Source organism: Notechis scutatus, chromosome 13 (assembly GCF_049901735.1).
Source record: "Notechis scutatus isolate UNSWTSFEM ecotype Mainland chromosome 13, rNotScu1.2, whole genome shotgun sequence".
NCBI lineage: Eukaryota > Metazoa > Chordata > Lepidosauria > Squamata > Elapidae > Notechis > Notechis scutatus.
Window position 1 is genome coordinate 7,640,667 of NC_142021.1, and position 15,661 is coordinate 7,656,327.

General features: G+C 44.6%; 1 protein-coding gene across 12 annotated transcripts in view; it reads right to left on the reverse strand.

The window, feature by feature from the left end:
* Positions 1 to 15,661, reverse strand: part of ARVCF (ARVCF delta catenin family member) — a 261,665-nt gene that overhangs the window by 18,154 nt on the left and 227,850 nt on the right. The gene's annotated exons all lie outside the window — the stretch shown is intronic.

Sequence of the window (15,661 nt, forward strand, 5' to 3'; positions counted from 1 at the left end):
AATGAGACGGTGAAGATCTTGTGGGACTTTCGAATACAGACAGATTGTCATTTGGAACACAGCACGCCAGATATCACAGTTGTCGAAAACCGAAGCGTACAATGTATTGATATTGATATTGCAGTACCAGGAGATGCCAGAGTCGAAAAAAAAGAACTGGGGGCAAAAAAAGCACAAAATATCATGACCTGGCCATCGAAACTACGCAATTATGGATGGAACATGTAACAGTGACACCCATTGTCATCGGGACATTTGGTACCATGTCCAAGAATTTTATAAAATATATCAAGAAATTGTAGCTTCCTGCAATAACGCCAGCGGAACTGCAAAAAACTGCGCTACTCGGAACATCGTACATTTTAAGGAGATATTTGGTTGGTACCTAAGATGCTGGCAGCAACCCATATCAACCATCAGTGCCAGTTAATAATATTTGTGATACATTTTTAAACGTTCAGTTGACTGAATACAAGAGATAATAATATTATAATAATTGCATCTCTAGTCCAGGCAGTTTGTATTTGATTCTGAATAGATCTGAAATCTTTCCTTGTGTGGCCACCAGATGGCCATCGAGGGAAAAAACAGAGCCATCCCTGGAAGGTCAGACGAGAAAGGAGGAACTTGGGAAACGGGAGCCAAAATGCAAAATGAAGGACTAAGTGATGGAAACCGACATTGAAACACTTCACTAAATAAAAAACCAGATTCTGACACCGAGACACAGACACAGAAATGCCATGTGTGGGAAACCTGCCCCTTCCAAATGAAGCCTTTGTGTAGTTTTGCCAGCCTGGAAAGCTGAAAATTTCAGTTCGTCATGGATTCCAGTCAGAATGGGGTCCTTTGCAAAGATGTTAAGTGCCAAAATTCCTCTTGCACAGAGAACATTATCCTTGGAAAGTCAAATAAACTGCGTAGGTCTTCCTTCCTTCCTTCCTTCCTTCCTTCCTTCCTTCCTTCCTTCCTTCCTTCCTTCCTTCCTTCCTTCCTTCCTTCCTTCCTTCCTTCCTTCCTTCCCACCCTCCTTTTAATTTCTTTCCTCCCTTCCTTCCTTTTCCTCCCTTCCCTCCCTTTAATTTCTTTCTTTCCTCCCTTCCCATTCCTTCCCTTCCCCTTCCTTCTCTCCTTTTCATTTCTTCCCCTCCCTTCCCTTTCTTTCTTTTTCCTTCTCTTCCTTCCACCTTCCCCCCCTTTCACTTCTTCCCTCCATTCCCTTCACTGCCCCTCCCTCCCTCCTCGTTCACACTCATTCTTTTTCCCACTCTCTCTCCTTCTCTCTCTTCCTCTCTCTCTCTCTCTCCCCTTCCTCCCTCAAAAGTGCCCAGTGTTCTTTTCTTCCCCCTTTCCTTCAAACGCCAATCCTGCTCTTCCTCCCTAACCCTTCCTCCCCTCCCAAGGAAGCTATCCAGATAGTCTGCCTGGTTACACTGTGATGGGTTTTAAGGGACATGTGACATGCTTTTTGGAAGCGCACACAAAAGAGCTGAAAGGAACCACCTTCCTTATTTCTGATGTTAAGGAACGAAGGCTACTGTTTGGGAAGATGAAAAAGGAGATGGAAACGGCTGCTGGACGCCTCAATCTTTCTTTTTCTTGCGAGGCAAGGATCAGATAAAGTATGAAAACTGGGGTTTTTTCCCCCCTTCTTCTCCTCCACATGCAGTTCTGGAACGCAGGCCCTTTTGTTTGATTTTTCTAGCAGTCACCCGTGCTAGAATAGCAGCAAATTGGCAGGAATAGAGACACTCCTGTGGCCTAATCGCTGTCTCCTGACACATTTCTGACAGAGATGATACAATCGTGAGCGCACAATTGGCTTGGTGCTCAGGCAACTTCCCAATTATGCGATGCACGGGGGAGCCTGCCCCGTTTCCCAGGGTTTTTGCACAACCCTCGAGTTTGCTTTGTGGCACACGCTTTTGCTAGCCCTTCTGCTTGGTAGCCACTGGCAGATGAACGGCGCCGACTCCTCCAATCAAAATGATGAAGGGCAGTTGCAATTAATTGGGAGGAAAAGCTCCGACAAGAGTAGTGCAATAGCCTAGTGGTGGAGCCCTCCTCTCATAATCAGGGGGCTGTGATTTCGATCCTCAGTAGAGGCGGATATTTCTCTCTCCAGGCACGATGAGAATATTATCCGCTGAACAAAACTCTGCACTGGGGACAGGAAGGGCATCTGGCCAGGAAACACTCTGCTAGCTCCATTCAGTTGCTGCCCAGACTCCACCCCGCAAGGGATTATGGGGCCGTTCAAAGGAGATGAAAAGCTCCCACAAGATAGGGTTTGGCTAACCGAGAACACCGAATGACAGAGTTGGAAGACTGCTATCGTGTCACCCCTATTTATTTTATTTTTTTATTGGTTTTATTTGTCAAGCGATTATAAGGTAACAGGTATAAGTATAAGCATAGTCATGAATACATGAAATGGATCCCTATAAGAAAAATAAAAAGAATCAATAGGACAGGAACGGTAGGCACATTGGTGCGCTTATGCACGCTCCCTACAGACCTGGGCTTCCTTTTTGTTAGACTACTAGACCTACCCAGTTCCCGCAGCTGAGCTGTGGGTGCTCCATCGCTGGAGGTTTTCAAGAAAAGATGGGACAACCACTTGTCCAGGATGGTAAAGAGGACTCTTTCCTTGAGCACGGGGTGGGATAGAAGGCCTCCGTGGCAGTGGTGGGAGTCAAAACGTTTCGGTGGGCATGGCTTGGTGGGCACACTTGGCATGCGTGCACACGCTTTGCTTGCGTGAGTGCACCAAACACGCACTTCGCACGGGTGCAGAGGCGTTCCAACTCACCTCCTGCAAGCCTGCACACTCCCGTTTGCTTCAGCAGCTGCCGCACGGCACTTTCTGCTGTGCCGCGCAAAGCAGGTGCGCTTCAAAAGCAGGGAATAGGAGCCTGGGTGGGCAGGTGAGCCCAACAGCAGAGCAGCTGAGAGAACCAGTTTGGTCTCTGCTGATCTTTGGGAGAACCGGGCTGAACCGGTGGAATACCACCACTGCTCCATGGTCTCTTCTCCCTGGGGGAGGGAATATTAGAGCCACACACAGCCCACTCAGGAGGTTGGAGGGCTGGAGAAGACCAATCCAACCCTTGTTCAGCTTGGCCCCCTCTTTTTCCATCTTCTTTTTCAGTGTGTCATGTCCAATTCCGCACAGAGACACCCCAGCGGTGGTGAAAACAGATTTCTTTCCTCCTCCTCTCTTCAAAAGCTCCCAGCAGTTCCTGGTGATAATGAGTTCCACCGTAGAGGCTGCAGCTTTGATGTCTGCGCTAACAGAGGTCTCCAAATGGAATTTGTTACATGGGGAAAGTCCCATGGTGTCAACCACAGGGCTTCTTGCTACAAGTCTTAGAAGCAAGAGAACTGTCATACCCTTGATAGAGTCGGTCTCTAAGGGAGAGGAGGAACAGAGGAGGAGCCGACAGGGAGTGGAAGTATGGCTCCGGAAGCTGGGGAAGGGCACAGGCCGGCTGGACAGTCAGAGGAAGAACTACGCCCATCCCCTCTCCATCCTAGGACACGCAGGGAGGAACAGAGAAGGAAACAACTTGGCTTGCGAGAGAGGAAGCGGCCATGATCTCCCTCATTGGTTGCAGCTGGGGAGAATAGTATATAAGAGAAACAGTTAAAACACAGAGTTGCCAGTAGCAAAGCCTGTTTTATTTTGGTCTGAAGTTATCTTGGTTGGCGTCCTTCCAACAGACTGTGCCTTGTTATCTCCTTGAATTTGGTAATTACTTCTCCTGTTCCATTGTGGAAATTTCATCATCGTAGTTTGTTTGGTTTTTTTTTTTATTTCACATTCATCTGCTCATTGAGTTCGGACTGTATTGCTTTCTTTCGAAGACTATTTTTGAATAAGTTTAATCTCCAACTGAGAATTATTGAACGGGGGGGGGGGGCAAGTTGGAGGCATTAAAGGACATTTATTTATGTTTTGGATTTTGCTACGTTTGTGTTACACTCCGGGTCATCACAGGAACCTCTCGCCTCTTCCCTCCCCAATGCAATGCAACGTGGCTTAGAAAGAGGAGAGTAAAAGAACCTGGGTCAGATATCACCATGGACTGCTGGACAGCAGGAACTGAGGAACGGAGAGACGTCTTTTGTTAAGGTGGGAACACTAGGCGGCTTTTCCAGCTGCAAAATTTCCAAGTTCCTTTTGCAGCTGGCTGGATCCTTGGCACCAGCTTGCTGGGAAGGTTCTACAAGGTGACAGGTGAAAAAGAGACGGATGGCAGGGCTCAATTTTTTTGGAGCCTGGCAGGTTGTTCTGATAGCGACAGAAGAGGACATTTGTAGGTCAGGGTTGATCTGCCTGTTTCTTGGTGATCTCTGAGCTTGGTGGTTTTCTTGCGGACGTTTCAAGACCCCATTGGGTAACTTCATCAGTGCACTGGTTTTACCTAGTTGGATAATGAAATGTCTGCAAGAAAACAACCAAACTCAAAGAACACCAAGGACCCCATAATACTCCTCCTTCTCTTTTCTGCAAGTCCCACTCCCTCTTAGCACTGATGATGTTACCTAGTTGGGTAATCAAACACTTGCAAGAAAACAACCAAGCTCAGGGAACAGCAAGGATCCCATCCTCCTCCTCCTCCTCCTCTTCCTCCACCTCCCCCCTCAAATCCTAGTCCTTCCTAGCACTGATGAAGTTATCTAGTTGGGTCATCAAACGTCTGCAAGAAAACAACCAAGTTCAGAGAGCACCAAGGACCCCCACAGGTTATTCTGAGTTCCGACAAAAGACAGACGATGGGACCACATGTGGGCTGCATCATTTGCGGCTCCAAATACCCCTCCTCTTCCCCTTCCACCTTCTCTCCTCTTCCCCTTTGTCGCTTCCCTCCCCTTCTCTTTCACGGCTCTGTAAATTTGCAGTCACGAGGAGATTTAAAAATCAGGGAAGTAAAGAATGATCTTGTCCTCTTTTTCTCTCGTTTTTCCCTTTCTCTGCACGGAGGTTGTGTTTTTTTTTTGTTTTTTTTACCATGTGATCTAAACATCAAAACATGTTCTTGCTTTAGAGAATTCCAAAGAGCATGGTGGACTTTGACACACACACACACAAATAGAAGAAGAAGAAGAAGAAGGAAGATCTTTTTTTATCTTAACAATCTTAACAAGCAGCTCAGGGCACCTAGTTTGCAAGCTAAAATGCGCCCTCTGCCGTCTCTGCAAGACCTCTCAAGGTCTTTCCCTTCCACCCCTCCCAACTTTACCAAACGATAAATATGGATGCTGCAGTGGCATAGAAGCTATTTGAAGTGCTTGCATGTAACAAAAGGCCATCTGGCTGCCTACAGCCACAATTCTACTAAATTGGTCCTGTAGACCAGCTCAAGATACACGCATAGATGCTTTGAGAGCTTATGTCAACTTTCACCGGGTAGATCAGACAGGAAACACGACCAGATGAACTGATTCTACTTCATGGTAAAGCTCCATAACAGAAGAACAGAGTGGGAAGGGACCTTAGAGGTCTTGTAGTCCAACCCTCTGCTCAAGCAGGAGACTCTATACCATCCTAGACAAATGTCTAATTTCTTCTTGAAAACCTTCAGTGCTGGAGTATTCATAATTTCTAGAGGCAAGTCGTTCCACTGATTAATTGTTGTAACTTGTCAGGAAATTTCTCCTTAGTTCTAAGTTGCTTCTCTCCTTGATTAGTTTCCTCCCACAGCTTCTTGTCCTGCCTTTTCCTGGTTTTGGAGAATAGCTTGACTCCCTCTTCTTTGGGGCAGCCCCTCAGATATTGGAACACTGCTATCATGTCATCCTCTAGTCCTTTCTTTCATTAAACTGGACGTACCCAACTCTTCATGTGTTTTAACAGAATCATTAGCAAAACCTTGCAAGTCTTGAAATATAAATCTCCTGCTGTCTCTTTTGTAGCCTGAGAAATCAGGGAGGGTCTCTTTGGAGCTTCTTGCTCTGCTCTAGTATACAGCTGTGGGCTAAGTTGTCCCTTATCTAACCATTCCCTTGGCAGGATCTCTCGACCCAGTCTCCCAAAGTCTTTCTCACAGCTTAAGACCAGGAGTAGGTTTCAAAAATTTCACAAAATTTTTAACAAAGGGTTCTCCGCCCGGGGTTGATGGGTGGGCGTGTCCATGGTGGGCGTGGCCTAGTCGGCCTCCTGCACCACGGCGGGTGTGGTGGCGGCATCTTTTCCCTTCCCGGGCTCCTGAGGACTTTCCTCGAGCCTCCAAGAGGGCAAATACAGCTTCCCCAGACTCCGGAGGCTCTCTGGAAGCCAGAAACAGGCCCATTTCTGGCCTTCCTGAACTTTTCTGCCCTCCCTAAGCCTCCACATGTGCCCTACACTCACCTGCATCCAAAACGGGCCATGTGGGAGGGGAGGGGTGGGCAGGGCCAGCCAGGATTTGGGGGTTCCCCAAACTGCACAGAATCTTAGCTAGGGGCTCCCCCAAACCCCTGCAAACCCCCAGCAGCCCCGCCTTGCTTAAGACTCCTGAGACCATCTTTATTTTGGTAGGTCGGTTGCCTTATTTATTTATTTATCAATCAGATCTGTACGCTGCTCAACAATTCTGGATGGTAGAAGGCATGGAAAGATCTTTGGAAGTTTAAAGAGCCCAAACCCATTAAACTGGGCTCCATGTCAACTTGTTAAATATCCCTATGCTGGTTTCCGCAGTAATTTCAGCAATAATAATTTAAACGCCATAAAGGACCTCCCCCAGAATAATTCCATTAAGTCTTATTTGGTCTCTTCGGGGATTCAATTTCTCCCCAGCCTTTTAAAGGGAAAGGACACAAGGCAACTGTTGTATAGTTGCAGTGAGAATAAACCGTGCAACGCAATCAGAGCTGGCAGGCATGTGAAGCCTGCTCCCAATGGTGTGTGTGTGTGTGTGTGTGAATCATTTTTTTATTATCAGAAAAAGAAGAAAGAGTAAGAAATCCAATTCTAGTTTTATTTATCAAGCAAGAAAAGGAAGGTCAGATGTTCTGGTGATTGCAGTTTGCAAATCCCCAGCGTTAAGCTAATAACCACCAGGTTGGCCTCTCTATGAATAAAGATATTCTACTTGGGTAGCCATTTTACACACACACACACACACACACACACACAAACAAGGATCTACAATACACCTGGGCCTTTTGCATAAAAATGACATTAAAGGGACTTTTGATTTATGGTTTTGATGATTAGACAGGATAGATGAGAGAAAGAAGAATAGGATGTAACTTTAGAAAGGTGGGTTAAAAGGTATTTGTACTTATAACTGCTTTAAGGAATATCGGAAGTCATTTCTTTATATATTTTTCTCTTTCTTTTCTATTTATCCTTCCATTTTTTTTCTTTTCTTGCACTTTTTTCTTTTCGTTCTTTTCCTTCTGTTCTTCCTCCCTTCCTCTCCCTCTTGTCTCTCCTTCCTTCCCTCCCCTTTTCATCTTTCCTTCCTTCCCTTCCCATTCCTTCCCTTCCTTTCTTCCTCCCTCCCTCCCTCCCATTTCTTTCCTCCCTTCCCCTTCCTTCCTCCCTTCCCTTTTTCATTTCCTCCCTTCCCTCTCCCTCCCACTTCTTTCCTCCCTTCCCCTTCCTTCCTTCCTTCCCTTTTTCATTTCTTTCCTACCTTCCCTTTCCCTTCCTTCCTCTCTCCCTCCCATTTCTTTCCTCCCTTCCCTTCCTTCCTTCCTTCCTTCCTTCCTTCCTTCCTTCCTTCCTTCCTTCCCTTTTCATTTCTTTCCTACCTTCCCTTTCCTTCCTTCCTCTCTCCCTCCCATTTCTTTCCTCACTTCCCTTCCTTCCTTCCTTCCTTCCTCTTCCTTCCTTCCTTCCTTCCTTCCTTCCTTCCTTCCCTTTTTCATTTCTTTCCTACCTTCCCTTTACCTTCCTTCCTCTCTCCCTCCCATTTCTTTCCTCCTTTCCCTTCCTTCCTTCCTTCCTTCCTTCCTTCCTTCCTTCCTTCCTTCCTTCCTTCCTTCCTTCCTTCCTTCCTTCCTTCCTTCCTTCCTTCCTTCCTTCCTTCCTTCCTTCCCTCTCTCCCTTTTTCATTTCTTTCCTACTTTCCCTTTCCTTCCCATTCCTTCCTTCCTTCTTTCCTTCCCTCCCTCCCTCCCTCCCTCCCATATCTTTCCTCCCTTCCCCTTCCTTCCTTCACCCTTCCCTTTCTATTAGTTTGTATTGGTTTTGATCTTCTTGTTTAAAAGTTCCAATAACACACAGATACACACACAGAGTTCTGTCATTCTCTTTTCGAGAGACTCCTAGCATTGCACGGAGCCACCGCACTTAAATCTTGAAATAATTTCCAAAGGGCAGGAAAAGCAACATCTGTAAAGATTTAGCAGGAAAACCATTTAACGCCAATAAAGCATCCATCAAGATGAAGAGCCAGCTCCCCCAGGAAGTCCATGACGCTGAGAAAGGTAGAAGGAAAGAGTAGAGGACAAGCAGAGCCAAGCGAAGGGACTTAATTACAGCAGTGATAGGAACACCAAAAACCATCATCCTCAGATATTGTTAAGGACAGATTGTCATGGAGAACATTGATCTACACAGTTGCGAAGAGTTGACAATGACTTCATGACACATAATCCGTCTTAATCCACCATGACATTAGGCAAGACTTTTCAAGGGTGGGCTGCAGTGGTGGGATTCAGATTTTTTTACTACCGGTTCTGTGGGCGTGGCTTGGTGGGCATGGCGGGGGAAGGATATACTGTAAAATCTCCATTCCCTCCCCACCCCACTAACCTGCTTTCCAGCTCCGTTCTCCTGTGCAGGGTAACCAAAGAAGACCCAGCCAATCAACTGGGACTCAGGAGGCGGAGAATAGATGGGGCGGGGCCAGTCAGAGGTGGTATTGGCCGGTTCTGCAAACTACTCCAAATTTCCACTACCGGTTCTCCAGAACCGGTCCAAACTGGCTGAATACCACCTCTGGTGGGCTGAGCACAGATACATGTTCTATTTAACACCCCCACCCCCCCGGACAGCTTCCTGAAGAGAGAAAGATTGCTGATATCTTCCCCACGCCTGCTTACAATTCCCCATTCCCTACGCCTGGAACCAATTAAGCTGGCTATTAATTAAGGAGTCAGAAGTTCAACATGTATTTTTTTTTAAAAAAAAGGAAAAGTAGATGTCTTTTTAAAAAATATATATGCTAGACTCCCCCTCCATTCAGGAAATTTTGCAAACCTTCAGACCAGAATGCTGAAGTCATCCGAAAAGTTGAGCCTCCCGTATCAGATTTAAGCAATCTCATAAGATTTCAGCTCTTTCCAACTTTTCACTTATTTTTTCCGCATTCTAGCTGTTCTGCGCGGATCCACAATGTACTCAATGCCTGCAAAATTCCTGCCCCCCAAACATATATTCTCAGTTTGCGCTTCTTAAAGTAATACTTAGGTAGGACAATCAAGCATTTCTGGGAAATTTTCATCCTGGGAATTGGGGAGGGGGCGGTGTTTGTGAACATTTGAATAGTCAGGAATGATAATTTCCTATCCAAGTCATGTCCGCCCCACCCAAAAGCATCTCTCAGTGAAAGTATAAACCATTCTATTTTGGCGGAAGCCATCTATTTGTTTTTGAGATAAATGAAGACGAGAAATTTGTCACGTAGCAAACGGCGAGGTAAAATAAGTTTAGCTCATGAAAGATCTGCAACAAGAAAAAAAGAGGGAAAGTGCTTTTCTGTTTAAAGTTCTACTGACATAAGGCAAGATGGATAAGGGATTATGAGTCCTTTGTATATTACGAGCATCATACAGGATTATGATGAACAATGCGCTTACCAAAACTATAGAAGGATGAAGCTCTAAGCAGCCCTGTTGGGAATTCTCAACCTTGAACACAAAATAAAACTTTGTTCAAGCCAATGGAAGCCAGCTAGGTCTTCGGGGTTAGGGTTAAATGCAGTCTTCAGAATAAGCATGGTCAACCAGGTCTACTGGATGATGAGCACTGTAGCAGACAATACTTGGCAAGAATGCAGGAACAGATCTTCACCCAATGAACTCATTGTCTCCTGCAAAACCTCACTCCCCTTGCACTCCTTTTTTATTCCCTATGGGAGAGGCCACTCACTATCCACCTGTGGTTTTACTCCCAAGTCGACCCTTGTTCCTTAGCTGTTCCCTTCTTCGGGCAGCTCTGTACATGCGCATACTGGGAACAGGCTCCAGCTGTTCTTCTGTCTCACTGATGTCCGACTCTGAAGGCAGCTGATAACTGTCAAATGGCCCTGGCCCCATCTCTGCCTCCAATGCAGAGCCCTCATCAGAGTCTTCCCCAGACTCCACGACTGGCCCATGTTCCCCCACAACCTTCTCACGGTCTGAATCTGCTGCCGGTTCTGCTGGCTACTGGTGGGCTGCAACAAAAACGCCCCTACTCAAACTGTCTGTTCTATCCACCCAAATTCCTCTGCACGAAAGAATGAGAATGGATCCTTTCTTCACTCCTCATTCAGATTATCATATTTGTTTTTCTGACAGTTTTTGTGGCCTCAAATCTGACTGGCGCTTGTATCCGCCTGGCTCTGTCACCAGCTCTTTTTGTAAGACCTGTCATCCCTCTCGGAGGAAAAAGAAGCTGGCTTGGCTGTCATGTTCTGCCACGACAGGAACTTCCCTTGATCCTCTGAGAAGAGATGGAATAATTTTGAAGATCGGTTTCTAAAAGACAGGAAGACACTTCGCTGCAGCATGGGGCCTGGAATAAGCAGCCTCTGCACTGGAAGTGCTGACAGACAAGAAGGAAGGGAGAAGGAGAGAAAGAGAATAACTGGCTCTGGTTATAAAGGAAAGAAGACTGGGAGAGAAGAAAGAAAGGAGGAAAAACTCGAGACTGGCACTATGAAGGAGCATTTGCAGGAAGGGAGGGAGGGATGGAGGAAGAAAGGAGGAAGGAAGGAAGGAGGGAAGGAGAAAGGAAGGAGGAAGGGAAGGAAAAGAAAGGGGGGAGGGAGGGAAGGAGAAAGGAAGGGAGGGAGGGAGGGAGAAAAGAAGGAAAAGAGAATGAGAGGGAGAGAGGGAAGGTGAGAACAAGAAAGGAGAAGACAGAGAAAGGAAAGAAAACAACAAACAAACAGATCATGTAAGAAAAACCGTAAGATTGGCTTAAGGAAGGGACTGGCACTTTCTTGAAAGAAAGAAACCAAACACTTGGGCAGAAAACGAGAAGGAAGGAAGACTGTTCTATGCTGGAAAGAAATACCAAGAGGATGTCTTTCTGGTAGGGTGTAAAATGAATCTCTGCAATTCAGTAGAGAGATCCAAGCAAAACCCAGATCAATGACGTGACCCAGTTATGTCAAATTCAAATTCAACTTGATTTTGAGCACTAAGATACTTTGGGCTCAATAGGGACGGGCAGGTTAGGATTTCAGGACCTTGGACAGCTACAGGTCAAGAGATGTGCTTCGTTGTGGCCAAGTCTGAATCCTGGACCTTCTCTTCTGTACATGAATTGTGTCCTTATATGTGTCTCCATCAACTTTGGCCACCTAATGAGAAGGAAGGACTCACTGGAGAAGAACCTAATGCTGGAAAAGATTGAGGGCAAAAGAAGAATAAGGCAGATGCGGCAGAGAATGAGGTGGCTGGATGGAGTCACTGAAGCAGTCGGCGTGAGCTTCAATGGACTCCAGAGGATGGTAGAGGACAGGAAGGCCTGGAGGAACATTGTCCATGGGATCGCAATGGGTTGGACACGACTTCACAACTAACAACAACAACAATGTATCTCCAAAGCCTTGAGCCCTTCTCCAGAAACCCTTTGAAGAAACCACTGGATTATAATCTTTTTAATGTAAAAGAGTGGGTGATTTTAAAGATTACCAAATGTTCATATTAAGATGCTGGAATTCAGAATGAAACAATTCTGCTTACAGATAGTTTTCAACTTACGACCATACTGTTTAACCATGGTTTGAAGTTACAATGGCCTACAGGTGACCTATAACCCATTTGCAATGGTTGTAGGGCCTTGTGGACATGTAATCATGATTTTTAACCTCCCTCCCTTCCTTCTAACAAGCAAAGTCAATTGGTGAAGCAGGTTAGTTAATCACTGTGGTTTAAAATGGTCCTACAATTGGATCCAGCCATGGATTAAGCATGGATTTGCTTAACAATCGCATCACTTAATGGCCAGACTTGCAGCCCAACTGTAGTTGTAAGTCAAAAAATGTCCTGTATTCTCTTTCATGGGTAGGACACAACAACTTTCTGCTTATGCAGAAATGAAGATTTTTCTTCTTTGCCTTCATGTTTTGCAACTATTCAACTTACAAAATTCATTGTGGGGGGATTGGTTCAGCTTCAATAACAGGAACAAAATGTCCTTTAAACTGACAACTGTTTAAACAGCCCATAGTGCTGCTATTTTATTCAAAATGCCACTGCGATTAAAGTCTCGCAGAGAATAATTTGACTTTTCAGAATAAAGGAGAAATAAAATAAAAGTATGTGCACTGCTTTTTAACTCCCCAAGGTTATTATCGATAGCAGATCAATTTTTGACTTAGCCATCCTTTTTTATATGCACGTTTTGTTGGAAAAGGATCCTGACGGTTTTGCAGCTTCAGGAACAAAGCTTTCCTGCAAACTGGATTAACATATCTTTCTGATTGTGACAAGAACAATGGTGGCAAGAACAGTCATAAAATGGGACAAAACTCACTTCGTAAAAAAATATTAGACTGTGCAGAAATGTATAGGTTAACATTAGCAATCCAAGAGAAGGAACAAATTGAGTATTATATGATGTGGGATTTATTTTATCAATGGTTGGAAAACTAATATGGAAGTTAAGAAATTAAAGAAGAGTAGCACAAAATAGTGAACATGTGGTAAGAATTAAAAATGTAAGATGGGGAATGTTATAAGAATTAGATATATAATGTAGATTAGTATTAGCAACCAGGATGATTAGGGGACTGGAGACTAAAACATATGAAGAACGGTTACAAGAACTGGGCATGGCTAGTCTAGTGAAGAGAAGGACCAGGGGAGACAGGATAGCAGTCTTCCAGTATTTGAGGGGCTGCCACAGAGAGGAGGAAGGGGTCAAGCTGTTTTCCAAAGCACCTGAAGGCCAGACAAGGAATAATGGATGGAAACTGAACAAGGAGAGATTCAACCTGGATATAAGGAGGAATTTTCAGACCGTGAGAACAATCCATCAACGGAACAGCTTTTGCCTTCAGAAGTTGTGGGAGCTTCATCACTGGAGGCTTTCAAGATGAGACTGGACTGTCATCTGTCAGAAATGGTGTAGGGTCTCCTGCTTGGGCAAGGGGTTGGACTAGATGACCTACAAGGTCCCTTCCAACTCTGATTATCTGTTATCTGTTATTAACTAAGAACAGAGTATTAAGGCTAAGCAATGAATATGTATAAACTATAATGGTTATTGCACAAAGTATCTATACCCGGATGACACACTGTTCAAATGAAAGATGGAATGTTTGTATAAATAAAATAAAAATTTTATTAAAAAAATAAATAAACGTCTCACTCAGCAGCAGAAATTTTGGCGGTCAATTGTGGTCGTAAGTCGAGGACTACCTGTACTCCAGAGCTTCGCCATTTTTAAAGAACACAAGCAAAGTATTTTCTTTTTACAGATCTTAAGTAAGCAGCAGACACAATGCACAATCCTTCATTGTTCATTTCGACCTTCCCACAAAAGGTTCTTTGAACGATTACCTCTATTATTTCCATTTGTTGAAAAATATCCTGCTTAAAGTACACCTTCATGTGAAAAAAAGATTAATACACAATGGTTGGCTTCAAACATGTACACGCAGCAGGCCGCGATATCACTCAAATCAAATCCATTTCATCATTTAGATCCTTTCGCTCTTGACAATGAGGCTCTGGCCTGAGCTGGCAATTAATCTCATCTGAAAAGAATTAAAACGCCATGCCACCGAGCTGGGCTTGCCATTAATAGATCAGCAACCGTTATTTTATTCTTTGCTTGTTTGACGGACAAATCCCACAAACCCATTCTAAATTAAGGAAACCACACAGACATTTGGGGGGATGGGGAAGCAATTAGAAATAGAAGAAACCTTTTTATAGCCCTACCTTCTGAAATATATCCTGAAACCAACCATCAGGCTGACACATTGAGATTCTTCCAGGTTGAGTTGTTTTATTTTTTTCACACCTGTTGACGACATCGTGCCGAACTAAACACTCAATTATCTGTATCTATAGCAGTGGTCTCCAAACTTGGCAACTTTAAGACTTGCTGGCTGAAGAATTCTGGGAGTTGAAGTCCATAAGTCTTAAAGTTGCCAAGTTTGGAGACCCCTGATCTACAGTATACTCTGGGAGCTATTAGAGAGGCATTGTCTTCACCCACTTTCTCTTACACTTAATTTCTGGGCAGAGTTTGCCTTTTACTCCTCTGGAATGCAGACTCTCCCTCTTGGAAATCTACCTCCTCACTATATTCCATCACATCGTGTGCGGACTTCAATTCCCAGAATTCCTCAGCCACCATGTGTGGACTTCAACTCCCAGAATTCCTCAGTCACGGTGGGTCAGGACCCAAACCAAGAATGACAGGGGGTGATTCTTCCAAGCTGAGTTCTTTATTGTTTCACACCCATAGACAGAATCTTGCCAGGCTAAACACTCAACTATCTGCCTCTAAAATATACTCGGGGAACTGTTAGGGAGACGCTGTCTTCACCCTCTTTCTCTCACACATAATATTACAGCTGAGTTTTGCCTCTTACCTCTCTGGAATGCACCCTATCCCTCCTGAGGATTCACCTCCTCCCTACAATCCATCAAACTCACCACTTTCCTAGATATATTCACTTTGCCTTCTTTTCAAGTCTATCTTTAAAAAAAGAAATTCTCCATGCCTTCACCTTTTCCCCTAATCCAGATATGATATCAATTCAACTGGTATCATTTTTTCTAAGGTTTATCCTGTAGGCAGGAATTAACGCCCTCAGGTGAGCCCAGAAGACACCTACGGACTTTTTAATCAAAGAAAAGTTAGAACTATGCTGGCTTTTTTCCAAAACAACCTTGGTATCTTTCTCCTTGCCACTCAATCTAATTTTGTTAGGCTCCAAAACAGGAACTGTGAGAAGGACCTTGAGGTCATGGTGGACAATCACTTAAACATAATCCAGCAGTGTGTGGAAGCAGCCAAAAAAGCCAATACGATAATCAGTGGTTGTATAAACAGAGGGATACAATCAAAATCACATGGAGTACTAATACCACTCTATAAAGCCTTAGTAAGGCCACCCCTGGAATGCTGCATCCACTTTTGGTCACCACATTACGAAAAAAAAAGATGTTGAGACTTTGGAAAAAGTGCAAAGAAGTTGCACTTTTAAGTTGACTAAAGGAGACAAAAACATATGAAGAATGGCTGCAGGATTTGTATTTGACTAGTCTACCGAAAGCTAGGGACGTGGTAGCTCAAGTGGCTAAGACGCTGAGCTTGTCGATCGGAAAGGTATAGGGTCTCCTGCTTGAGCAGGGGGTTGGACTAGAAGACCTCCAAGGTCCCTTCCAACCCTATTCTGATTGACGTGGCTCTCTCTTCCCGGTGGGTCGTCTTGTTTCCACGTAAACTTCCCTTTTGCAACCATTGTATTGCTTACTAGCTCAATACCCA